Genomic DNA, 27,417 nt, shown 5'->3' on the forward strand with positions numbered 1-27,417 from the left:
GTTTTTATTCCAACCTCTTTGTGGTCCCCAAAAAGGATGGGTCAGTTCGACCCATCCTGGACCTCAAACACCTAAACAAACGTGCACGTACGGAGATTCAGAATGGAGTCCCTAAGGTCCATTATTGCATCCATGGTCGAAGGGGAATTCTTCGCCTCCATAGACATCAAGGACGTGTACCTGCACATACCCATCACCCCAGATCACCAAAAGTTCCTCCGCTTCGCAATTCAGGACTCCCACTTTCAATTTGTAGCTCTACCCTTCGGCCTTGCCACCGCACCAAGGATCTTCACCAAAGTCATGGCGGCCGCCATGAGCGTCCTTCACGCCAGGGGAGTAGTTGTTCTCCCTTACTTGGATGACCTCCTCATCAAGACCCCCTCCTTCCGCGACTGCTCAACCAGCGTACAGATCACTGTGGACACCCTATCCCGCTTAGGGTGGCTAGTGAATCTGGACAAATCATCTCCGATCCCATCACGATCCATCACCTTCCTGGGCATGTCCCTGGACACCCGTCGGGGCTTGATCCTTCTCCCTCAGGACAAGGCGATCGCTCTTCAATGAGCGGTACGCTGCCTTCTACGTCCTCCGTCTCGCTCCATTCGATTCAGCATGAAAGTGCTCGGCAGGATGGTGGCAGCTATGGAAGCAGTACCCTTTGCTCAACTGCACCTCCGCCCACTGCAGCTTGCCCTTCTAGCGGCCTGGGACAAGAGCCCCTTCTCCCTGGACAGACATCTTCACCTGACGCCTTCAGTCAGGTACGCACTCCGCTGGTGGCTTCGGTCCTTATCCCTATCGAAGGGGAGATCTTTTCTCCCAGTGAACTGGCTGGTCCTGACTACGGACGCCAGCCTCCTAGGCTGGGGAGCAGTGTACCGGCACCACACTGCTCAAGGACGTTGGACTCCCCAGGAGTCTTTCCTACCCATAAACATCCTGGAACTCCGCGCGATCTTCCTCGCGCTCAGAGCGTTCTGCCCTCTGCTAGCGGGTCGTCAGATTCGAGTCCAATCGGACAATGCAACAGCTGTAGCCTATATCAATCGGCAAGGGGGCACCCGCAGCAAAGCGGCTTATCTCGAGGCCCACAAGATCCTAAGCTGGGCCGAATCGTCGGGATCAGTGATATTAGCGGTACACATATCGGGGGTAGAGAACTGGGCAGCAGACTTTCTAAGTCGCCAAGGCCTGGCCGCCGGAGAATGGTCTCTCCACCCAGATGTGTTTCTACACATCTGCACTCGCTGGGGCACACCAGACGTGGACCTAATGGCCTCAAGGTTGAATGCAAAGATACCCGCGTTCATAGCCAGGTCACGCGACCCGCAGTCCATCGGCGCGGATACTCTAGTCTGCTCCTGGCACCAATTCCACCAGCCTTACATATTTCCACCTGTACCCCTGCTGCCGCGGGTAATCAGAAAGATCAAGGCAGAGGGAGTCCCGGTGATACTGATAGCACCGGACTGACCCAGGCGCGCCTGGTATGCCGAATTAGTACAAATGCTCACAAACGCACCGTGGCGCCTTCCAGACATCCCAGACTTGCTGACCCAAGGGCCCATTTCCCATCAGAACTCCAGAGCCCTGAAGCTGACGGCATGGCCATTGAGACATGGGTATTAACAAGAGCGGGATTCTCCCCCGCGGTTATTTCCACCATGATCAGCACCCGAAAGCCTGCTTCATCCCGCATTTACCACCGTACGTGGAAAATCTTCCTTTCATGGTGCAGGGAAACTAATGTCCAGCCTATGCCTCTGGCCATCCCCAGAATTCTCGACTTTCTACAGTCTGGCTTGCAAGCGGTCTCAATCTTTTACCAATGCCACCTGGCTCAAAAACCGCAAGTCAAGACCTTCCTCCAGGGCGTTTCCCATCTAGTTCCCCCGTACAAATGGCCGCTGGAACCATGGGACCTCAACCTCGTTCTGGACGGTCTCCAGAGGTCTCCCTTTGAACCCCTCAAGGAATCCTCCCTTGCTCTTCTGTCCTGGAAGGTAACATTCCTGGTGGCAATTACGTCCAACAGACGGGTTTCGGAGCTAGCAGCACTCTCTTGCCGCGAGCCTTTTCCGATCTTTCACCAGGACGAGGTGGTTCTGCGCCCCCTTCCGGATTTCCTTCCAAAGGTTCTTACCCCGTTTCATTTGAACGAGGACATTGTTCTGCCTTCCTTTTGTCCACACCCGGTTCATAGGGTGGAAAGGTCTCTGCATTCGTTAGACCTCGCCAGAGCTCTCAGGTATTACATATCCAGGACAGCCCCCTTTAGGAAAATGGACTCTTTGTTCGTCATTCCTGAGGGGCCTAAGAAGGGACAGGCAGCTTCAAAGGCGACTCTGGCTCGCTGGATTCGCTCTGCGATCCAGGAAGTCTACCGCTGGCAACTCAAGCCCATTCCTAGTGGGCTGCGGTCTCATTCCACGGGAGCAGTTGGCGCTTCGTGGGCCATTCGGCATCAGGCTTCAGTGTAACAGGTGTGTAAGGATGCGACCTGGTCTAGCCTACATACGTTTTCAAAGCATTACAGAGTCCATACCCAGGTTTCAACTGAGGCAAATCTGGGTAGGAAAATTCTGCAAACGGCAGTAGAGCACCTCACTCAGTAGGCGCTCCAGGCTGTCTGGGACTGGTTCCTACTCCTTGGGTTGTGTTGTCTTCTTTTATGTTTCCCACCCATGGACTGCTTTAGGATGTCCCATGGTCCTGTGTCCCCCAATGAGGCATCAGAGAAAAACGGATTTTTGTGTACTCACCGTAAAATCGTTTTCTCTTAGCCATTCTTGGGGGACACAGCACCCACCCTGTTACCCTGTTGGGCCTTGGTTCTCTCAGTACCTTATTTGTTTGACTCTTCTTTTCTCATGTTCCTCTGTTGAGAAGTTTTTACTGTTTTTTTTTCTCCTACTGCTTGTGTACTAAAACTGAGGTTGCCTGGCCCGGCCAGGGGGTGTATACTGCAGAGGAGGAGCTATGCTTTTGCATCTACTTAGTGTCCTCCTAGGGATAGGCAGCATAACACCCATGGTCCTGTGTCCCCCAATGATGGCTAAGAGAAAACGATTTTACGGTGAGTACACAAAAATCCGTTTTTTTTGTATTTACCAAATGGCTGCAATGAAACAGTGAAAAATTTAAAAAGGTCTGAATACTTTCTGTACGCACTGTATCTCAATATGACATATAGGTAGAGGTAGCCACACAAGGTTATTGTACAAATTAAAAAAAAACAGTCAAAATGTAGCTGCTATTTCAAACCCTGGGGTTTCACAGTGTTCAGAAAAAATCTTGCAGGATCATCTGTTTCCAGTTGTGTCACCACATTATAGAAGCCCATGAAATTCAATCAGGCACTCTCTTCTGTATGATCTGAGTTCAAGTATTGCCAGAAAAGTGCCCCTTTTTATCTACACCACCACCAATATTGTCAGCAGTTCTTCTAACTTCACAACTTGTCTCCCCAACAAGCTCCTTGCTAGGGGGAGCCACAGTCTATGCACTGCACAGAGCAGCTCATTGGGGAAACTGCAATAGGTGACACATTTTTATTTTGTTTTGTCAGTCAGCTTTAAGAAGAAACTGTTGGGTCCATTTCACTGTGTGAGTGGCTGTGGGTCATCATAGAGTGTGTGTGTGTGTGTGTGTTTGTGTTGGCAGTGGGTGAATCATATGTTATAGTGGAGCTATGGGGACATCACACGGTGTGGGGACTGTGGGATATATTATACAGTGTGTGGGGTGAAACAGTAGAAATATTACTATGGGGCATCATACTGTGTGGGGGCAATGGTCATGCTACAAGGATTGAATGGAGAGGCATGATAGACTGCTTTTTATAAACTTTATGTATGTGTATAATATATATAAAAGCAGTAAGTTATATGGTTTGGTGTTGATTAGTTACTATTAGGACTTAATGTAACAAGTATTGTTACTATCATAATATGTATTAGCTGTAGTAGCTAGCCAACAGGCTTAATTTTGCTTAATGTTAAGCAATACAAATTAACATTTAGAATAATAGTATTGAGCTGAATCAAACTTGGCTCATTGGTTTGGCCCTCCAAAACGGTCACTGTTACTCATGTGGCTTCTTGGGAAAATTGGGAAAATTATTTGTTGACCCATGTACTAGCCTCTTTGCTTTATCTGTACATGTTCTAGTTTATAAGAAGGTGGTAACCAACCCTGAGACATAGGGCAGTTGTAGCCTTCCCCTGTAAGGGTTATTATAGTGATAGAAGCCTATAGGCCCCTTTACACACTGCAACATCGCTAGCGATATCGCTGTAACGTCACCGGTTTTGTGACGTAATAGTGACCTCACCGGTTTTGTGACGTAATAGCGACCTCCCCAGTGACATTGCAATGTGTGACACGCATCAGCGACCTGGCCCCCGCTGTGAGATCGCTGATCGCTACAAATCTCTCAGCACCATTTTTTGGTCCTTTTTGTTTCCCGCTGCTCAGCATGCATCGATGTGTTTGACACCGTTACAATGACAGTGCTATAGCGTTCCCTGCCAGCGAGGTCGTCTGCAGGTCCGGGGATCGCTGGAAAGTTTCTAAACGCTGCTGCGTCGTTGGCCAGATCTGCCTGTTTGACAGCTCACCAGCGACTGTTTAGAGACTTTCCAGCGATCCCGGCCAGGTCGGGATCGCTAGAAAGGCTCAGTGTGTAAAGGGGCCTTATCCTTACATTTGGAGGGCAACTCATTACGGACACTACTATTGACACATTACATTAGTACCTAACCACAGAAGGATAGGAAGAGGAAGATGGATGCATGCTTCTTAGGCCCCTTTCACACACAAGGTTTTTGCCATCAATCACAATCCATTTTCTCGACTGATCTGTCACAGATCGTGGCTAAACTGATGCGACGGCTCTGTAACGCAAGTGGAAGGAAGAATACGCTGAGCACTGCTTACCATATGACAGGAATCAGCGGCGTCTTCCAAATCAGATCCGTTCCATATGGGGGAGCCACGTGCACTTATTCAGTCCTGCAGCAGGATCCAATGCGCCTTCTGAGTCTTCACTGCATCCACCCGGCTAGAGGAAAAACAGATTATACCCGAGGTGCTATTGCCAAGATACAGAACGTCCATCCAAAGAAGGAGATCATCAGCACTCTGCGGTGTAACTGGATTTTTAATTTTGCTTCATGCAGACAGGTGGGACAAACACAGGGGAGTGGAGGGAGGCGAGCACGTAGGATGACGGTACCGTTTCGCACCTCTAGGGGTGCTTTCACGGGTCCATACAAAAACATGACTATTGGCCTCTTATATAAGGCGTATTCAACTACACGTGTTACAAATAAAAACAATTAAAAACATTCACAGAATAGCAGCATATTCCACTAGCATAGGAATAAATATATAATAACTCTAATTTTACAGTTCTTTTCTGGCAGAAGGGAAGAAATGATCCTGTATTTCCACAGTGACTGATATAACACATCACAACTCCTCTAAATAAAAATTCTGCTAAAATAGCACTGTTTTTATGTCTCCCAAAAGGGTCAAGACTAAACTATCTCATTGGAAGTTCACATATTTTATCCTATATCGGTGACTGTGGTTGCAACAAACATATAATTATAGAAAAATAACTAAGTCATTTTTGTCATTAAAGGGAACCTGTCATCATAAATTTTGCTTTAAACCTAAATGTTTCCCCCTCTGCAGCTCCTGGGCTGCATTCTAGCAAGGTTCCTGTTGGTTTTTTGCTCCCTTTTAGACCAAATATAATACTTTATAAAGGTGTACCTTTTGGGATGCTAATTTTCTAAATCGTCCATGAGGGCGGGCTCTCTGGTGTTCGTTATGTCCATGCTGCCGATTTACGCCGTCCCCCAACGCAGCATTTCATACTTCCAGGATGCCGCCCAGTGAGCCCGTGGTCCGGCGCATGCGCAGTGCCACTGTAGCGGGACTGTGCACTGCGTGCACAGTGTGGCCGCTGGTGACGTTTGCGCAGGCACGAGAATGGGCGGCGCTGTGTTGTCATCGCAAGTGCCCGCGCTTTCCCCTCTGCCTCCAGCGTTCTGCGCAAGCACTGGCCAGATGACCGCACGTCCCCTCTTTCCCATCTTTCCCTGTAGCAGGAAATAGATGGGAGGATCGGAGCAGGACACCACCGGTTACGGCCAACGCTTGCGCAGAACGCTGGAGGCAGAGAGGAAAGCGCGTGCACTAGATTATGGGTGGGCACTTTCAATGATAATCACAGCGCCGCCCATAATCTCGTTGGGGGACGTCGTAAATCGGCAGGATGGACATAACGGACACCAGAGAGCCCGCCCCCATGGACAATTTAGAAAATTTGCATCCCAAAAGGTACACCTTTATAAAGTATTATATTTGGTCTAAAAGGGAGCAAAAAACCAACAGGAACCTTGCTAGAATGCAGCCCAGGAGCTGCAGAGGGGGAAACATTTAGGTTTAAAGCAAAATTTCTGATGACAGGTTCCCTTTAAAACCGATGGGCCCCAGGGCTTTTGTTTCCATAATCCATCGTGCCTCTCTTCTTAAAAGATGTTTATGTGTATCGCCTCCTGCTGGGGATGGGGTAATTCTTTCTAAACCCGCAAATTGTAATAATTTCTGATTTCCATTATGGACTTGATGTACCGTATATGTGAAATAAGGCGTGTGGCTCCTATACCTGAACTTATAGAATGCAGCTGTTCCCTGAATCCTATAAAGAGAGGTCTGATGGTTTTGCCTATATAGTAAAACCCACATGGGCAGAATATGATGTATACCACCCATTTTGTGCGGCAGGTTATTAGCTCTTTAACTGTATGCCATTTCTCTCCCATTTTTATGCTTTTACCCATCAAATGTTGGCTGCAGTACGAGCAGTTACTGCATTTATGATTCCCCGTGGGTGCTGCTTTTTCGAGCCATGTTTTTTCTGGGACAAGTCTTCTTTTTATCAGCACGTCTCCCAAATTTTTAGACCTCCTGTATGTAATTTGGGGTTTATTTGATGTTATCCCTTGCAGGTCTCTGTAATTTTCAATGATATGGCAGTGCCTATTAATTACAGATCTTATTACTTTATCCATGGGTCCATATTTAAAATTAGATGAACTGAAGAAAGGAATGAAGGACCGCACTCCGTCCACTGTGCAGGATTAGAATTTATTTAAACGTGCAGGGTAAAAAGCCGGGGACGCACTGTGAGCTGGCTCCCAAGCAACGGACGACGGCCGTTTCGCCTAATCAGACTTCCACGGGTCCACGGGTTGTTGGACCCGTGGAAGTCTGATTAGGCGAAACGGCCGTCGTCCGTTGCTTGGGAGCCAGCTCACAGTGCGTCCCCGGCTTTTTACCCTGCACGTTTAAATAAATTCTAATCCTGCACAGTGGACGGAGTGCGGTCCTTCATTCCTTTCTTCAGTTCATCTATACTTGGACTTTGTTTCTCTGGACGAGCACCCCCACCTAGGACACGGTAATTTACAGCCCTCCATGAGCACACGTGCGTTACTGCAAGGTGATATGCAGTGGTGCTGGATCACTTCTGTTTTGTTGCCATATTTAAAATTAAATCTAAACCTCTCTACTTTATCAGTTTTTTTTATTGTTTTTTTTATTATTTTTATTCACTACCTGGTTTGGTCCTGTTTAGATCTTTCTAAAGCCTTAGTTATTATATCTTGTGGGTACCCCCTCTCCCTCAGTCGATCACCCAGACTACCGGCTTGTTCTAAAAAACCTTCCCTACTACTAAGTCTTTTTAATTCTCAAAAATTGAGACTATGGTACCGACTTTTTTATGTGGTCTGGATGAGCACTGTCATGTCGTAGTAGTGTATTGACTGATGTAGGTTTTCTGCACAATTCAATTTTTAAAGTATTAAAGTCGTCTATTGATATCCTAATATCTAGAAATTCCAAAGAATTTCCCCCAAATACGCTGGTAAAAAGCATGTTGTAATTATTCACTGAATTTATGAAAGTAATAAACATGTCAAACTGTGCTTGTGTGCCATCCCATACTATAAGGCTATGTGCCCACGCTGCGGATTTTGTGCGGATTTTGCCGCGGATTTACTGTGGATTTTCCGAAAATCTGCAGCAGCGGCACTTCCAAGCCATTTCAATGGCATTTTGGAAATGCTGTGTCCATGCTGCGGATTTTTCCGCGGCGGATCTGCCGCGGATTTTGATCCGGAAAAATCTGCAGCATGTCAATTATTGTTGCGGATTTTGGTGCGGATTTTGGGTATAGAATGGTGAAAAAAAGAAAAATCCGCATCAAAATCCACGGCAAATTCGCGGTAAATCCGCGGCAAAAAAAAGGTGCGGATTTGCCGCGAAAGTCGCCATTGAACCTCTCTCAGGGCTGTCAAACAATCTTCTGAATCCCGTATATATGAAGAATTTATTTCAGGAGTGGGTTCAGCAACCAGTGTAAATAACTGGATAGTGGCTCTGTTGCTGAACCCACTCCTTAAACTATAGGTCGTCCGGGTGGCTTCCCTGATGATTTATGGTTCTTCGGGGCAAAATACCAGTGTGGTCTGTTAGGGTGGGGGGGCTATAAACTCTCTGCTCTTTTATTGGATATAGTCCCTATTGTTACTTGTCTGTTTAGAAAACTGCGTAATTTTTCTTTGATTTTAGCCATAGGGTCCTCTTTAAGTTTTTTGTATACTGTGGGGTCTGCTGGTTGTCTATAGGCTTCTTGTAAATAATATTCTGTGGTTAATAGCACTATTGCTCCCCCTTTTTCTGTCTTGCGTATTACTACATCTTTCCAAGACTTTAATGTTTTTACTGCTGTTACTTCTGCTTTAGTTAAATTGGGGGGCATAGTGGGATAATTAAGACATTCTATATCACGCAGAACTAACTTTTGAAAGAGGTCAATGCAATTGCCCAGGGTTACTGGTGAAAAAAAATCTGATTTTATTCCACCCTGAAAAACAGAAGTATGAGCACTAACAGGTATTTGTTGTTCATATTCTATAGATTCTGTTAAACTTAATAGTGTCATGGCATCTTCTCGTACCTCATCAAAGGCTGACCCTCTGAAACTAAAACCCAAGGGGCCTATATTACAAGGTTTTTCCCGCTATTGCTGGTTCTTATTTTGAGGTTTTGGCATCTGCAAAGAATTTTTTCAAATGAATGTTCCGACAAGACTTGTATAGATCAATTTGAAAGTCTATGAAGCTGAACTTTTCTGGTACACATAAATTGAGTCCTTTTTCTAATGCTGATACCATTTCTTTATTCAGAACTCGATGGGATGAATTATAGATTTTGGTGGTTTCTTGTTCCGTTATTGTCTCCACGACACTTGTTTCATTTTTCTGGTTTCTGTTTCGTCTCTGTTTTCTCCCACCTCTGCGTGTGCGTTTCCTAAAGGGACTACCCCAGATGGCCCCTGAATATCATATCCACTAGGTCTTTTCTTATGGAGTGGTGGTTTATCTGTCCCACTAGAGTCTGACTCTGTGGTCCAAGCACCTCTTTTTGTTTTTCCGAATGTTTTAGGGAATTTTTTCCGGAATCTGGATTTTTTTAATTGGTGATCCCATAGGGGTATTTTTATTCCATTTGAAAATCATGTTAGTTTCGTAGTCAAGTTTATCTCTGATGAATTTTTTTTTAAATGTCGGGTCATGCTGGTAGAGAGGGTCATGAAAAATATTTGCTTCTACCAGCATGACCCGACATTTAAAGAAAAATGGGAACAAGTACAAAAAGAAAGTTCAATGCGTTTTTTGAATGTGGTTCTGGATAAAAATATAGAGGAGCGTGAAACAGTCACACAACAACTTATTAGACTGAGAAAAGAATTAGAATCCCGGTTTTCTAAGGAACAGTGGTCACTTTTCTTAAAAAATCTTGATAAGAAACTGATCCCTTTCAGACGGTTATTAAAGAAAGAAAAAAAGAAAAATTCATCAGAGATAAACTTGAATACGAAACAAACATGATTTTCAACGCCCTATATAAGAAGCCAATACTCACGTTTTTGTATGGACCCGTGAAAGCACCCCTAGAGGTGCGAAACGGTACCGTCGTCGTATGTGCTCTCCTCCCTCCACTCTCCTGTGTTTGTCCCACCTGTGTGCATGAAGCAAAATTAAAAATCCAGTTACACCACAGAGTGCTGCCGATCTCTTTCTTTATGATGCGAAGGATCCGACTAGCTGGGGGCTAAATAATAAATTGGAGCATTCACAGTTAAAAAAAGAACAGTCGCCGGATCCGTTTTTTTTCAAAATTTGATTGTGACTGATGGAAAAAACTGATGTGTGAAAGGGGCCTTAGCTGTGCTTTTCTTGTCTTTCTGATGGACCTTATCTATTATTATTATTATTTATTTCTTTTTAAAGCACCATTGATTCCATGGACAATTGAAGATTGTGTCCATGGACGTGTGGTCCTCTTTCACCACTTTTTTTAATCCCCAAATACCCCTCGAGGTCCGACATAATCCACACGAGGTCTCACGACGCTTTCAGCTCTGCTACATCGGAACCTGACAATGGCCACAGAGCATGACCGCTAGCTATGAGCTCCACGGAGCAACTGAAGTGAGTCGCGCTATCAGCGGTGATGTCACTCAGGTTACCCGCGGCCACAGCTGTGGTCCTCCAACTATGACAGCAAATCACCCGAGTGACTGAAAGTGAACCGCAAGATCAGCGGTGCCCTCACTCAGGTGATTTGCGGTCTCAGGTGGATGACTCCATCTGTGGCCGCGGTTTACCTGAGTGACGGCACCGCTGATCGTTCGGCTCACTTTAGTCACTCTGGTGATTTGCGGTCACCTGTGACCGCAAATCGGGCCGCAAAACAGAGCCACATGATGACAGTTAACTCAGGTGGAGCTCTGACATCACTGCTGCGGACCCTGCACTACTGCCTGTGTCCTGGCACTAACTTAAATTAAGCCCCTCATTAATTGTAATTCTACACACATAGTGTATCTTGCTAGATGTACAGCTTGTGATTTAAATGATGTGGGATCTACTATCTGTAAGTTAAAGATATGCTTTTCAGAACACATTACAGATGCGGTACCAAAAATAAAAGAAATATCAAGATCGATGGCAGGTTTATCTAGACATTTCCATGATGTACATGGAGGTAATGTTGAGACACTAATGGTACATGGCATTGAGAGGGTTAATTTGCCCCTGAGAGGGGTGACTGGATGTATTTGGTTAGGAAGTGTGAGGCTAAATGGATACTTAAGATGAATTGTCGCATACCTGCTGGATTAAATTATAAGAATGATTTGGCATTTTTATACTAAAGTAACCTATGTATTAAATGTAAAAAGAATTCTGTGCCTCTTTTCTGATTGCAGGTGGTGAAGATTTAGTAAGGTGCCTATGATCAGCCTTGAGCTAATGATATTGAACGTCTACATGCGTGTTCTTCACTGACTTCGGCTATTGTTTTTTCCTTGTATGTAATGGTCCTGACCTGTACCCTCCCCTGTTCGTCCGTCTATCCCAGTCCCTGACTTCCAGCTACTGTCACTTTTTTGACCAAGATTGGTCTGTATATGTCGTATGCGGTACAAATATCCCCTGATGATCCCCTTTATTGCGTTAGGAGGGGGTGAAATGTGTCGGGAGAGTAGAGGGGGTCTTTTGAGATAAGTGGACCTCTCTACTCTATCCTAACAAATACCTTTTATTTGATAACAAGCAATACACAGGGAATTTATACATGATTACCTAACACAAAGTCTGTTTTGATTTGTGGGTTTGTAATTTGTTTGTATCTCAGTTTTTACACCTGTTTTTTGGTGGTGGTGCTCTGCTAGTAGGGAATAGGGACAGAGAGGGTCAGCCATCCGGAACGGAGGGTGTCCAAAAAAGTAAGGCACCCTCCGTTGTCAGGAAGGGAAATATTGGATGTATTTATGCAGCATCCATCCCCATAAGTAGAAAACGACTTATTATGTCGGATTGAGAATCTCCTTATTTCCACCTGGTACGGGCCAGCACTCACTGACACCCACACTTTGTGTGTCTGTTGACATGTGTTTGTCTTTTGTATGAGAGTATACTGTAAGTGTCTCTTTTTAACTAAGATGAAATAAAACATTATTGGTTTTAGAGGTAGTTATTTGGTGGTGTTAAAAAGTAAATACCTCAATATTTATCTTTCTTGTGGTTTATGACCTCCCATTACTAATCTAGGTTTTTTTGGCAGCTGTGAGCTGTTATTAACCCCTTATTACCCTGATTGCCTCTGCACCAGGGCAATCAGGAAGAGCTGGGTAAAGTGCCAACATTGTCGCATCTAATGAATGCGGCAATTCCGGAAGGCTGCAAGCTGCTATTTTTAGGCTAGGGGGGCCCAATAAGCACTGGTCTCCCCAGCCTGAGAATACCAGCCCCCAGTTGTCGGGCTTTATCATGGCTGGGTATCAAATTTGAGGGGACTGATACACAGCCAAGATAATTGCACGGCTGGGGGCTGCAGCCTGTAGCCATATGCTTTATCTGTGCTGGATAATATAATATGGCGGGACCCTACGCCAATTGTTTTTTAATTAATCTATTTTTACACCACGATATAGACCTGCAGACAGGGTCTGTGATTGTTTGCAGTCAGATGCTGTCACACAGGCTAGGGGCGCGTCTGACTGCAACCAATCATAGATGCCAGGACGGCCGGTGGGTGGGGAAAGCAGTACATATGGATGAGCAATAATGAGCAACCCCAGAAGAAGAATGAGTGACCTGGAAGCCATTACAGCTTCACAACTTCATTTTTATTTTCTTTATTTTTCCTTTATTTTTTTTTTTTATTTCCAGAGTTACTGGACCCGGATCATTAGTCAGAACTCCCTGAGAATTCTGGACCCGGCACTTGGGCACATTTAAAACTGTGCGAATCCAGACTTTTACAGTCTGGGTCCGCCCATCACTACTCTTGAGAAATGTTATACATGTGTACATGATGCATTCTCCTGCTATTAATGTTGTTCTTTTGCTGCTAAGCCCTTTTCTTTGACCTTTAATCATGTTTTAATTCAATAAAGGTTTAGTTATATTTTTCTATGCTTACGAGGCACATTATACTTGTCCTCCTTATCTGATTTGTTGTTTGGTCTTCTGGTATAGCCTCGAATATTGTCCTTCTACATATATGCTCATATTATTGGTAAATTGACTTTATTATCTTTTAATATAATTTAGGTGTGCGCACCACAGGTCTGTACATCACAGGTCTTAAATCAAAAGATCTCACTGAATATTATCTTAGTAAGATTTGTGGCATAGCAAATATCACTGCTCGTTATTAATTTGACAAGCGGCTCTTGCTATTTTCTCATTTTGCCCTAGCTCAGTCCACTTTGTTGGAGCTTGAAGCCTCAAGTTATGCCAAAATAATGTGACTTTTCAAAGCTTTTAATGTATCCAGACCCTGACAGCATGAATACAAGTGATGAGTAAGTTAACCAATTAAATCACTTTACTGGCCAGTAATTTCAATGTAATGTTTCATCACTCCTATTCACTTTTTTACCCTCAGTCTAATGCTAGGTTCCCATGTAACATCTCCCACAAAGGAGACGCTGCAGTGATATCTGCAGAGACGTTTACCAATATCATTACGAAGAAGGAGCGGAGGAACCTCACATTTCATCGTATGTGTTGAAAAAGTGAAATTTGCATCTTGCCATGAATCACAAATCTATGCTGTGGGTATATCTTGCAGTACGTGGATGAGATTTATTAAAATTCTATGCAATATGTTGGCAGTAATGCAACGGATAATCCACTGTGTTTCAGAATTGTGTGAACTTAGCCTAATGTAGTAAAAAGGAAACTATCATGGAAACGCAATACACAAGGCATCTGCTGATTTTATGACTTCACTTTTCCTTTACTTATGACTAGTTTGAATATCCTGGCAAACTAGTTCAACAACATATGGATATTGGTAATGTGTGAGTGTGCTCGCCACTGCTTCATACTTGAAAAAGCATTGGTGTGAATGGACACGCTCGTTACTCAATTGAGTATTGTGGGTGCTCGAGTGCAATGCTCGAGACCATGTCCCACATGCTTTGTGGCTGTTAGCCACTCAACATACGGGGATTACATGCCATACACTGTAATGCCATAGCCATGTTGGCTACTGGCATAACTGTCATTGGCCGTCCCCATCGCGTCTTCAGGTTTTATATAAGACCCGGGGAGCTATGCTTAGCACACTTCAGTTCAGGGAGAGTGGGTCTAGGAGGGACACCTTATATTAGAGCAGGCGTATATTCAGGGTTTATAGGAAAACAATCCTTCTATATTTATATTGCTGTTGAAACCTAAATACTTAGGTTTAAATACTTTCCTTTCTTGTAGTAACACTGCTCTTACCTGCAGTTACTATCCAAATATCTGCTGGAGGAGGGATAGTTTGGGATTAGAGCAGGCATATAGGCACAGTTTATAACAAAGCAGCCCTTCTATACTGCTGCTGAAACCTAAAACCAAAAGTCCTTTTCAGGGCTAAATATGGTTCTATCTAGTAGTAAAACTGCTGTTACCTGCAACGACTGTAAAGGGGGCTTTACATGCAGCGATATCGCTAGCGAGCGTACATGCCCCCGTTGTTTGTGCACTACGGGCAAATCGCTGCCCGTGGCGCACAATATCGTTAGGAGCTGTCACACGGACGTACCTGACTAGTGATGTTTCTGTGCCCGGTGAACCGCCTCCTTTCTAAGGGGGCGGTTTGTGCGGCGTCACAGCGGCGTCACTAAGCGGGCGCCCAATAGAATCAGAGGGGCGGAGATGAGCAGCTGTAACATCCCGCCCACCTTCTTCCTTCCTCATTGCCGGCGGCCGTAGGTAAGCTGTAGTTCGTCGTTCCCGAGGTGTCACACATAGTGATGTGTGCTGCCTTGGGAACGACAAACAACCTGCTTCCTCAACAATCAATGATTTTTTGAAATGGAACGATGTGTTAACGATGGACGATTTGGTGAGTATTTTCCATCGTTAACGGTCACTCATTGGTGTCACACGCAACGACGTCGCTAACGATGCTGGATATGCGTCACGGAATCAGTGACCCCAGCGATATATCGTTAGATACGTCGTTGCGTGTAACGGGGCCTTTAGGATAGATGTTGGAGAAGGAATAGTTTGGGATTAGAGCAGACATATAGGCAGTGTTTACTGCAAAACAGTTGTTTTATACTTACATTAATGTTGCAACTTAAAACCAAAAGTCCTTTTCAGGGCTACATAATTTATTTTCCTTATGAATACCAGAACGTTTGCAGGCATATACAGTGCAGACCAAAAGTTTGGACACACCTTCTCCTTCAAAGAGTTTTCTTTATTTTCAGGACTCTGAAAATTGTAGATTCACATTGAAGGCGTCAAAACTATGAATTAACACATGTGGATTGAAATACTTAAAAAAGTGTGAAACAGCGGAAAATATGTCTTACATTCTAGGTTCTTCAAAGTAGCCACCTTTTGATTTGATTACTGCTTTGCACACTCTTGGCATTCTCTTGATGAGCTTCAAGAGGTAGTCACCGGAAATGGTTTTCCAACAGTCTTGAAGGTTTAGCACTTGTTGGCCCTTTTGCCTTCACTCTGCGGTCCAGCTCACCCCAAACTATTTCGATTGGGTTCAGGTCTGGTGACTGTGGAGGCCAGGTCATCTGGCATAGCACCACATCACTCTTCTTCTTAGTCAAATAGCCCTTACACAGCCTGGAGGTGTGTTTGGGGTGATTGTCCTGTTGAAAAATAAATGATGGTCCAACTAAACGCAAACCGGATGGAAAAGCACGCCGCTGCAAGATGCTGTGGTAGGCATGCTGGTTCTGTAGGCCTTCAATTTTTAATAAATCCCCAACAGTGTCACCAGCAAAGCACCACCACACCATCACACCTCCTCCTCCATGCTTCATGGTGGGAACCAGGCATGTAGAGTCCATCTGTTCACCTTTTCTACAAAGACACGGTGGTTGGATCCAAAGATCTCAAATTTGGACTCATCAGACCAAAGCACAGATTTCCACTGGTCTAATGTCCATTCCTTGAGTTATTTCGCCCAAACAAGTCTCTTCTGCTTGTTGCCTGTCCTTAGCAGTGGTTTCCTAGCAGCTGTTTTACCATGAAGGCCTGCTGCACAAAGTCTCCTCTTAACAGTTGTTCTAGAGATGAGAAGTAGTGAGGAGCAAGTACTAAAAAGCTCGGGTGCTCGAGGCTCGGGCCAAGCATCCCAAGATACTCGTGTACTCGGCCCGAGCACCGAGCCCAATGTTATCCTATGGGAGACCCGAGTATTTTTATGAAATCACCCCCGGCAGCATGTAGAAACCCTAAAAATGTCACAAAAGTCTCAGAAGAGTGCTCAAATGACATGGCAACAGCATGGGGAAGATCCCTCGAAGCATTTATCACTCAAAAGTCACAGCTGTGAACAATTTTGTCTGCGTTTTACGCCATTTTTACGGACTCACCAGAAAACCTTCCAAAATGACACCAAAATGAATTTTCATGGCGGAAATGTTAAGGGCACATACCCAATAGTGAGATAAAGCTAGTGTATGTTACTTTTGGAGATTACATGAAAGATTTTACGTGAAAACATTGTGTGGCACTTCGATGTCCCTGAGAAGAGACGTACATGAAGGTCTCTTGAGTCTAATGTGCCCATTTTGAGGAAGTGGGTCTATTGTAGTATAGCCCTTTGGCAGGGCAGACAAAAATTGGGAGGCTCCACGTTGTCCCTGGATAGAGACGTGCATGAGGGCCTGTAAACCTGAAGTGCCCATTGTAAGGAAGTGGGTCTATTGTAGTATAGCCCTTTGGCAGGGCAGCCAAAAATTGGGAGGCTCCACGTTGTCCCTGGATAGAGACGTGCATGAGGGCCTGTAAACCTGAAGTGCCCATTGTAAGGAAGTGGGTCTATTGTAGTATAGCCCTTTGGCAGGGTAGCCAAAAATTGGGAGGCTCCACATTGTCCCTGGATAGAGACGTGCATGAGGGCCTGTAAACCTGAAGTGTCCATTGTCAGGAAGTGGGTCTATTGTAGTATAGCCCTTAGGCAGGGCAGCCAAAAATTGGGAGGCTCCACATTGTCCCTGGATAGAGACGTGCATGAGGGCCTGTAAACCTGAAGTGTCCATTGTCAGGAAGTGGGTCTATTGTAGTATAGCCCTTAGGCAGGGCAGCCAAAAATTGGGAGGCTCCACATTGTCCCTGGATAGAGACGTGCATGAGGGCCTGTAAACCTGAAGTGTCCATTGTCAGGAAGTGGGTCTATTGTAGTATAGCCCTTAGGCAGGGCAGCCAAAAATTGGGAGGCTCCACATTGTCCCTGGATAGAGACGTGCATGAGGGCCTTAAAACATTGTTCCCATTGCAAAGGAGCGGGTCTCCTGTCGTTGTAATGTCCATTCTAAAAGAATGGGCGAAAAAATTTACCACTGGGGGTATACCTGAAACAAAGGTCATCATGGTGGCGCATGAGGAGAAGGAGGAGCAGTCCAGCGATCATCCAAAGTCCAGAAGTGTGTACCCATGGGTGAGTGGAGGTACATTGCAAATTCCCGTTACAAACTTTAAATTCCGCTCTCATTTGCTGGTGGTGTGGTGAAGTCTGGCCCAATCCAACCCTTGTTCATCTTGATCAGAGTCAGCCTGTCAGCATTTTCAGTTGACAGGCGGGTGCGTTTATCTGTAATGATTCCACCTGCGGCACTAAAAACACGCTCTGACAAAACGCTAGCGGCAGGGCAGGCCAGGACTTCCAAGGCGTGGAGAGCCAATTCATGCCACGTGTCCACCTTGGATACCCAATAATTGTAAGGCACAGAGGAATGTCGGAGTACAGTTGCTCGATCTGCAAGGTACTCCTTGAGCATCTGGGCAAACTTAGGATTTCTTGTGGCACTACCCTGCACCTCAGGGGCTGTGGTTCTTGAGGGGCTGAGAAAACTGTCCCACATCTTAAAGACTGTTCCCCTACCTCTGGCGGATTGGACTTGTGCCCCTCTCGGCTGTACGCCTTGGTTGTCCACTGATTCCTGACCTATGCCGCTAGCGTTTTGTGAGGGGAATGCTTTGCCTACTTCCGTGACTATGGCCTTCCGGAACTGCTGCATTTTGGCTGACCTCTCCGCCTCGGGAATAAGAGACATAAAGTTCTCCTTGTAGCGTGGGTCTAACAGTGTTACCAACCAGTAATGATTGTCGGCCAAGATGTTCTTAACGCGAGGGTCACGAGACAGGCAGCTTACCATAAAGTCAGCCATGTGCGCCAGACTCTTAACAGCCAGTACTTCAGTATCCTGACCAACACGATGACTGAACATGCTGTCCTCCTGCTCCTCCTCCTCCTCCTCATCTACCCTGTCCTCTGGCCAGCCACGCTGAACCGAGGATATGACTGGTATGCATGTCATATCCTCAATTTGGCCGGAGAGTTGCTCCATGTCTTCATCCTCCTCCTCGTCATAGTCCTCCACTGCACGTTGTGATGAGACGAGGCTGGGCTGTGTGTTATCACCCACACCCACTACTGTTTCTTGCTCAAACTCATCGCGCTCCGCCTGCAATGCATCATGTTTTTTTTGAGCAGAGACCGTTTTAGAAGGCAGAGAAGCGGTATGGTGACGCTAATAATGGCATCATCACCACTCACCATCTTGGTGGAGTCCTCAAACTTTTGGAGGATGGTACATAGGTCGGACATCCATCTCCACTCCTCAGGTGTTATGTGTGGAGTTTGACCCATTTCCCGACGGCTTAGGTGATGCAGGTACTCAACAACTGCCCTCTTCTGCTCACATATCCTGACCAACATGTGCAGAGTTGAATTCCAACGCGTGGGGACATCACACACCAGTCTGTGAGCCAGAAGATGCAAACGGCGCTGAAAGCCGGCAAGGCCGGCAGAAGCAGTAGGTGACTTTCGAAAATGTGCAGACAGGCGGCGAACTTTTACCATCAGATCAGACAGCTCTGGGTATGACTTTAGAAACCGCTGAACCACGAGGTTGAGCACATGGGCCACACATGGAACATGTGTCAGCTGGCCTCGCCTCAAAGCCGCCACCAGGTTCCGGCCATTGTCACACACGACCTTTCCTGGCTTTAGGTTCAGAGGTGTGAGCCAGTGATCTGCCTGCTGTTTCAGAGCTGTCCACACCTCTTCTGCATTGTGGGGTTTGTCACCTATGCAGATTAGCTTCAGCACAGCCTGTTGCCGCTTCGCCGAGGCAGTGCTGTTGTGCTTCCAGCTTGGGACTGGTGTGGAGGGTAAAGTGGATGAGGATGCGCAGGAGGAGGAGGAGGCTGAAGAGCATGACATTCCGGAGCTGTAGAGTGTGGGTGAAACCCTGACTGAGGTAGGGCCTGCAAACCTTGGTGTGGGAAGGACGTGTTCCGTCCCTCGCTCAGACTGGGTCCCAGCTTCCACAATATTAACCCAGTGTGCCGTCAACGAGATGTAGCGGCCTTGCCTACAAGCACTTGTCCACGTGTCTGTGGTTAGGTGGACTTTGGGTGAAACAGCGTTGTTCAGGGCACGTGTGATGTTTTGTGACACGTGGTTATGCAATGCGGGGACGGCACACCGGGAGAAATAGTGGCGGCTGGGGACCGAGTAACGTGGGACAGCTGCCGCCATCAGGTCGCGGAATGCTTGTCTCCACCAGCCTAAAAGGCAACATTTCCAGCGCAAGCAGTCGCGAAATGTTAGCATTTAGAACTGTGGCATATGGGGCGTTGGCAGTGTATTTGCGCCTGCATTCAAAGGTTTGCTGAATGGATAACTGAACGCTGCGCTGTGACAAGGACGTGCTTGATGATGGTGTTATTTCTGCATAGGCAACTGCAGGTGCAGGACCGGAGGAGGCTTGTTCGCAGGCAGCATGGACAGGGGATTGGCTCGCATGCACAACAAGCGAAGCCGTAGCAGTGACATCAGCAAGCACTGCTCCTCGACTCTGTTGTACTTCCCACAAAGTCGGGTGCTTGGCTGACATGTGCCTGATCATGCTAGTGGTGGTCAGGCTGCTAATTTTGGTACCCCTGCTGATGCTGGCACGGCAGGTGTTGCAAATGGCCTTTTTAGAATCATCTGGAGCCAACTTAAAAAACTGCCAGACTCGGGAAGACCTAACATTTGTACAGGCACCTTGTGTCGTGTTGTTGTTCCGGGGAACGGTTGCCTGACTTCTGCCTGGAGCCACCACCCTGCTTCTTACTGCCTGTTGGGATGCTACGCCTCCCTCCCCCTGTACACTGCTGTCCTCGCTCTGCATATCCTCCTGCCATGTTAGGTCAGATACTGGATCATCCACCACGTCGTCTTCCTCTTCCGCACCCTGCTCCTCCTCTTGACTTCCTGACAATTGTGTCTCATCATCGTCCACCCCTTGTTGAGACACGTTGCCAACTTCGTGAGAACGTGGCTGCTCAAATATTTGGGCATCTGTACATACGATCTCCTCATGACCCACTTCAACATGAGCTGGCGAGAGGCCAGAATCTGCGAATGGAAACGTGAACAGCTCTTCCGAGTGTCCAAGTGTGGGATCAGTAATGTCCGAGGACGTGTTCCTGGTGGTAGGAAGGAGGATCAGGTTCTGAAATGTGCGGTGCAGTATCACGGCTACTGACACTTGACCGTGTGGAAGACAGAGTGTTTGTGGTGGTGCCAATCTGACTGGAAGCATTATCCGCTATCCAACTAACAACCTGTTGACACTGGTCTTGGTTCAAGAGCGGTGTACTGCTGCGGTCCCCAAGAATTTAGGACAGGACGTGCGAGCGAGTAGATGTGGCCCTTTGTTGTGGCGAAATTAGAGCTTGCCCACGACCTCGGCCTCTGCCTGCACCACCATCACGTCCACTTCCTTGTTCGTTGCCAACGCCCTTGCGCATTTTGCTGATGTGTATTCACTAGACTTGTGCGTTATATCCAAGTTTGTGCAAAACGCACACAAGTGCACCTGTACGCTGCCACCGACAGGCACACACGTGCGTTTTTTAAATGCAAGCACGGACGCACTAAGAACCTAACAGGTTTTTAGGAGCGACAATTACTGAGAAGTCTGACACTATCAGACACTGCTGACTGACGTGTATTATACACTAGACTTGTGCGTTATATAATAGTTTGTGCAAAACGTGCACCTGTACGCTGCCACCGACAGGCACACACGTGCGGTTTTTAAATGCAAGCATGGACGCACTAAGAACCTAACAGGTTTTTAGGAGGAGCGACAATTACTGAGAAGTCTGACACTATCAGGACTGTTTTAGACTGTGTACACCAGCCCCAGATATGATGAAGGCTGGTATACGGTCACCACTAGGAATGGCTATATACCCTGCCTGCCTGCCTGCCTGCCTGTATACTGCTACAATAGTCCTGACAAGGACTCTTCTGGTCACTAGCCTGTATTCCGACCTGGCTATACCCTGCCTGTATACAGCAACAATAGTCCTGAGAAGGACTCTGCTACTGTACTCCGACCTGGCTATACCCTGCCTGCATGTATACAACTATAATAGTCCTGAGAAGGACTTCTGGTCACACTGTTTGCAGCCCTGCTACGGAAATAACTATAAAGGGCCGCAAACCTTTCCCTGAAGCAGCAACACTCTCCCTGCACTGACTGTCTGGATGGCTGTGAGCAGAGCACAGCGCGCCCGCCGGTATAAAGGCTCGGTCACGCTGTGCAGGCCGGCCAATCACTGCAATTCCACAACTAACAGGGCTGTGGCATTGCAGTGGTCTGCCAGCCAATCCCTGCATGAGGGCTGGCTCTCAAATGAGCGCCAACATGCAGGGATGAAGACCACGAGTACAGCACGAGTATCGCGAGATTACTCGGTCCCCGCCGAGTAGCCCGAGTACAGTGATACTCGTGCGAGTACCGAGTAGTAACAAGCATACTCGCGCATCACTAATGAGAAGGTATATGATCTACCTAATTTAAAATGCGGAAGGCGTGTTGTAAGTGAAGTGGAGGTGCTGCTGATGGTGCACACAGAGGCTTAGGCCGTGGGATATGTGAAAGTGTGCCTGCTGTGGGAGCACAATCAACACACTCATCCATGAGACCTACCTAGCTTACTGTCCCATTTTGCATGGGGGTGCAGGACACCACTCTTGAGTCAGAACAGTGCGAACATGTGGCTAGTTGTATGGTAGATAATGCTTCCAGTATGTTTCCCAGTACCACCCTGTCTTCCACATGGTCCAATCTCACTAACAAGAAGACCACATAATACTCACATTGATCTTCCGTTCTCCCACCATTGCAAGTCACAGAAGACAAGTGATACTACACTTATTTGCTCCGTGGAGCGCTTTACATTTCCATTTATTGATTCTGGCCTCTCGCTCTGCACATTTCAAGAGGGACATGAGGCGATGCTGTGTAGTGATGCCCAAATATCTGAGCTGCCAAAGTTAAAAGAAGACGAGGGTGGGGAACGGCAATTAGTGTTTTTAAGAGGTAAAGTAGGTGATGTTATTAAGTCCAAAATGTCATCAAGACCAAAGTGCGGAAGTGAGCAATGAGGTGGTGGATAATGAAGTCACAGACCCAAATTGGGAAGCTGCCATTCAGAGTGAGGACAGCAGTGCAGAAGGGGATGGATCCGCAGCACCGCAACAGGCAAGAAGAGGCAGTGGGGTGGCCAGAGGGCGAATGCAGGCAACTGTTTCCCATAGCACCCACAGCTGGGAAGTTTCCTGGCCAAGGATTTGGTGTTCCCTAGTCTGGCACTTTTTTAAAGAAAGTGTGGATGATAAGAGAACAGTCATTTGCAATCTGTGCCTACCAATATCAGCAGGGGCCTGACCACTACCAGCCTGACCACCACCAGCATGCTCAGGTACATATCACCAAAGCACCCGACTTGGTGGGCCAATTGCCTGGGTCCACAATCAGTGACTGCGGGTGCCACCAATACTTTTTACACTGTGCAACATGCTTGCCAGTCCCCTGTCCAGGATACAAGCGTGGATGCCGATCGCACTACTCCTACTGTTGCATATTCTCAAGCATCAATCATCAGCAACCATGTCCAGTTCTTTACCCCAGTGCAGCGTTCAGCTGTCCTTACCCCAAGCCTTGAAACTCAAAAGGAAATACCTGGCAACCTGGCAAAAACACTAAACGGCACATTTCCAGATTGCTTGACCTTAAAATGTAGCTGTTTTATGCTTGAGGACACAAAGGCTTTCTGCACCTTCATGGTGGCAGCCATCTCTTGGAACTTGGTCCCCAGCTGACACTACTTTTTCCGCTGTGCCATCCCCACCTTACTCCAGCATTTGTCCCATAACATCACTCTTGCCCTGACCAACACAGTTGGGAAGGTCCACTTAACGACAGACACATGTACAAGTGCTACACTACATTACCCTGATGGCACACAGGGTGAACTGTTGTGAATGTCATCCGAGGAGGTGATAGTTTGGAGCTCCCTGGTGGTCAGGAGTTGGGGTGAAGCTGACTGTGACTCAACAGGTGTGGGAGTTAATTGGGAGTTTGGGAAGCCCAATTGCAGATCAGCCTGGGTTATATAGAAGAGCAGTGTTTGCTGGCCGGGGCCTTTGATAGATGTTGTTCCTCAGTCTTTGAATTGGCTTGGAGTTTGTTCTTCCATTTATCCTGTGCCTGTACCATTCCAGATAAGTTGCAAGTTCTTTGCTTTATTGCCTGATTCACACCTAAGGGTGTTTTGTTTTTATTTTGCTTTAAGTCTGTTTTCTTGCAGGAGAGGAATTGTCTTTCTGTTTTGATGAGCATGGGGGTTCCTCCTCTGCAGGCCTCACTGCAAGAAAAGTGAGATTCTTTGCACTTTTGTATTTTTTGTGTTTTTTTTTGGTATTTTATTTCTCCCATTATTTAAGAGTACCTGATATATTGGGGGAGAGTCCATGTGGTCTCAGTATTTTTTTATTATCAAGAGATTGGTATTTTTTGCAGGGTTTTTTGCTGGCCACAATCAGTTATCTGTCCCATCCTGTTCTATCTAGGAAGTCGGGCCTCGCCCTTGCTAATCTATATTTCCTATCTGTATATGGTGTTTTCTTACATCACCGTTGACTTTATAGGTTGGGGGCTTGTTATTCCTGTGGGGACTACTCTGAGGCAAGATAGGTTTCCTCATTTCTATCTGTGAGGTGTAGTAAGTTTCTCCGGCTGTGACGAGGCGTCTAGGTGTGTTTAAGAACGCTCCACGGCTACTTCTAGTGTGGTCTGACAGATAGGGGATTGCGGTCAGCTCAGGTTCCAGCTGATTGGTTGTTTTTCAATCTTCTACATAATTGAAAATTAATTTAAAACTAACATGTTTATAGGGTACATCTCAAGCTTTTGATTAACATACTGTGGGCATACTGCCATGTGGTGTGTGTGCCTCAAACCTTATGTATGAGAACTGGACATTACATTCCTTCTCAGCATGAAGCTTCAAGGCCATGGATAGAGTGTTCCCTCAGAGATAGCTTGAAGGTCACTGTGTATAGAAAATGTATCTTCTTTAGAAATTCAAACATAAACCCATTGTGTTGTTTAAAATAGAAAACAAAATGAATACCAGTGTTACATTCCAAATTGGATGCCATCATTACATTTTCCCTTCGGTTGTTCAAATTTCTAAACATACATTTATACATTAACTATTGTTCTGCAACCCAAGTGACCCTAATTTACTCCACCCTAGGTCAGTGAATCCAAATTGCCAGCTGATACTTACTCAAGATGTGTGGATAGGCCACTCAAACTAGAGGATGCAAAGAATCGTCCCCAGACTGAGCTAATTGCTCACTGTAGCTAATGTCGCGGGCGGAGGAGGGGACGCTGCGCTCTCCCACTGCTCGGGTCCGGCCGCTGCTGCGGCTGCTGCTGCTCAGTGGTGGCTCGAGCGGTGGGCCGGATCCCGGGGACTCGAGCGACACTCCTCGCCCGTGAGTGAAAAGGGTGGGGATTTGATTGTGGGGGATTTGAGTATTGTCCGTGATGCCACCAACGGTTGTGGTGATATTGGTGACACCACCGCTGCTCTGGACGGGGATCCCGGGAGCGATGACAGGGAGCAGCTTTGATGTTAGTTCTCCCCTCCGTGGGTAGGGGGTTGGTTGTCCCGGGGCCCGGTGATGGGGGTAGGGATGGATGACAGGAGGGTTACAGGGCCTGGTGAGGTGCAGGGTCGTGGGGGCAGCGCTGTGCCGCACGGCACGGTGGTACTCACTCAGCCAATGATGAGGACACAGTTCTCGGTAAAACACACGGCTGGATGGACGGGTCCCACAGACGGCTGCGGTGTTGTTTCTCCCGGAAGGTTGATGGTGACTGCCTTTCCCTGCACCTATGTACGGTAGATGGATCCAATGGGTTCCCACCGGTAACCCGCTCCCCAGCTTGGATATGGGCTGGAGGAGCCCCTTTTGCCCGCAGGCTCTGGCCTTGGGAAACGGTTGCCTTGGCGGTGGCGGTGTCTCCCTCTCTTGGTTGGACTGTTGCCTTCTGTCGGGACTTGGCTGCTGAGAAACCCAGGAGGTTCCCTTCACTAACGAATTCGGCAAATTCACGGCGACTCCTAGCCTTGCCGGGGTCCGTAAGCCCCTGCCAGATGGTGCTGGCTTCTCCTTTCGTACCGGTCCGGTACCGCCGGGCCACCGCCCGTCCACGGTCCTTATGGTAGACTCCGATAGGCCACTCCTGCAGATGGTCACCACCATCTGCCAACCTTGCTGTACACACCCGGACGCTGTCAGATAGTTGCTCCACTACCACTTTCCTTCCTTCCACTTTCACCTCCAAAACTAATCTGTCTGCTTTTCCCGCCTCCAAGACTGTGAACTCCTCAGTGGGCGGGGCCAACCGCCTGGCCCACCCCCTGGTGTGAACATCATCCCCTGGAGGAAGGCAACAAGGGTTTGTGTCTGACTTCGGTGTGCCTGACCGGGAGTGTGGGGTGTGTGGGTGTTGTGCTCTGTGGCCCCTGGCTTGTCCAGGGCGCCACATTCCCCCTTAGTTAAATGCAGACCGTCTGCGGGCTGCCCGTCCATCACCGGTTTTATTTTCACAAACTGAAAAATAGAAAAACGTTAACACATTACAATTAAAATAACATCTTCCCACATCCTCTTTTGCCTTCTCCGCTGGTTTAGGAACCGGAACTTTAGCCGCTGCCCTCAATGCTGGTGGGCACCTCTTCAGATGGTCCCGGGAAACCGTGGCCAAAGTGCCCCCTTGGTCACGACTGATCTGGTAGGCCTTCCCATCTTCCCATCCTGTGGGTTGTATGAGATATGGGGTTTGCTCCCATTGATCATCCAGCTTGTGGGTCCTCCTCTTTCGCTTCAGCACTACATCCCCAGGCTGGAAAGGGCCAGCAGACGCCTTCTGGTTGAAGCGCTGCTCCTGTTGTTACCGACTCAGACTCAAGTTCTTCTCAACATATTCCTGAATCTGTCGGTACTGCACCCTCTGCCGAGTGTCCCATTTAGCTGTCGAAGGGAGTGCTTCTGGGGCCTCCAATCCCATGTCCAGATCCACCGGTAGCCGGCCGGGGCGAGCCCTCATCAGGTATGCTGGGGTGCATTTCGTTGAGCTGGAAGGGATATTGTTGTACATATCGACCAAGTCAAGTAGCTTCTCCGGCCACAGGTTCCGCTCTTCTAGCGGCAACGTCTTGAGGAGGCCCAGGACCAGGTGGTTCATCTTTTCACACATGCCATTGGTTTGGGCATGGTAAGGCATGGTCCAGATCTTCTTGCAGCCGTACAGCTGACAAAATTCATGGAACACCTCCGCTTCAAAGGCCGGGCCTTGGTCAGTAAGCACTTTCTCAGGGTATCCATGTGGTCGGCAGAAATAAGCCTGGAATGCTCTAGCGGCGGTACGGCCAGTTAGGTCTTTGACTGGGACAACCACCATAAACCTTGAATAGTGGTCTACAATGGTTAGAGCGTAGGTGTACCCACTTCGGCTGGGGGTGAGCTTTACATGGTCCAGGGCGACCAGCTCCAGTGGTTGATGTGTAACGATTGGGTGTAGGGGCGCCTTCTGGCTGGCCTCGTCCTTTCTTCTCAGCGTGCAAGGGCCGCACTCTCGGCACCAGGCCTCTACAGATTCCCGCATTCCACTCCAATAGAACCGCTCTCTCAACAGCATTTCCAGTTTCTTCCATCCGAAGTGTCCAGCACCATCATGGTACGCTTGCAGGACGGTGGGCACGTTAGCTTGGGGAATCACCAACTGGTGGATTTTCTCATGAGTCTTCGGGTTAATCAGCTCACGGTACAACTTCCCCTCGTGTAGATACAGCTGGGTCCGTTCTCGCCACAGGCGTTGGGCTTCAGCTGGGGCGGCAGGGTCTATTCCAGCAGCACCTTGTTCCA

This window comes from Anomaloglossus baeobatrachus, chromosome 4 (genome assembly GCF_048569485.1).
Source record: "Anomaloglossus baeobatrachus isolate aAnoBae1 chromosome 4, aAnoBae1.hap1, whole genome shotgun sequence".
Classification (NCBI taxonomy): domain Eukaryota; kingdom Metazoa; phylum Chordata; class Amphibia; order Anura; family Aromobatidae; genus Anomaloglossus; species Anomaloglossus baeobatrachus.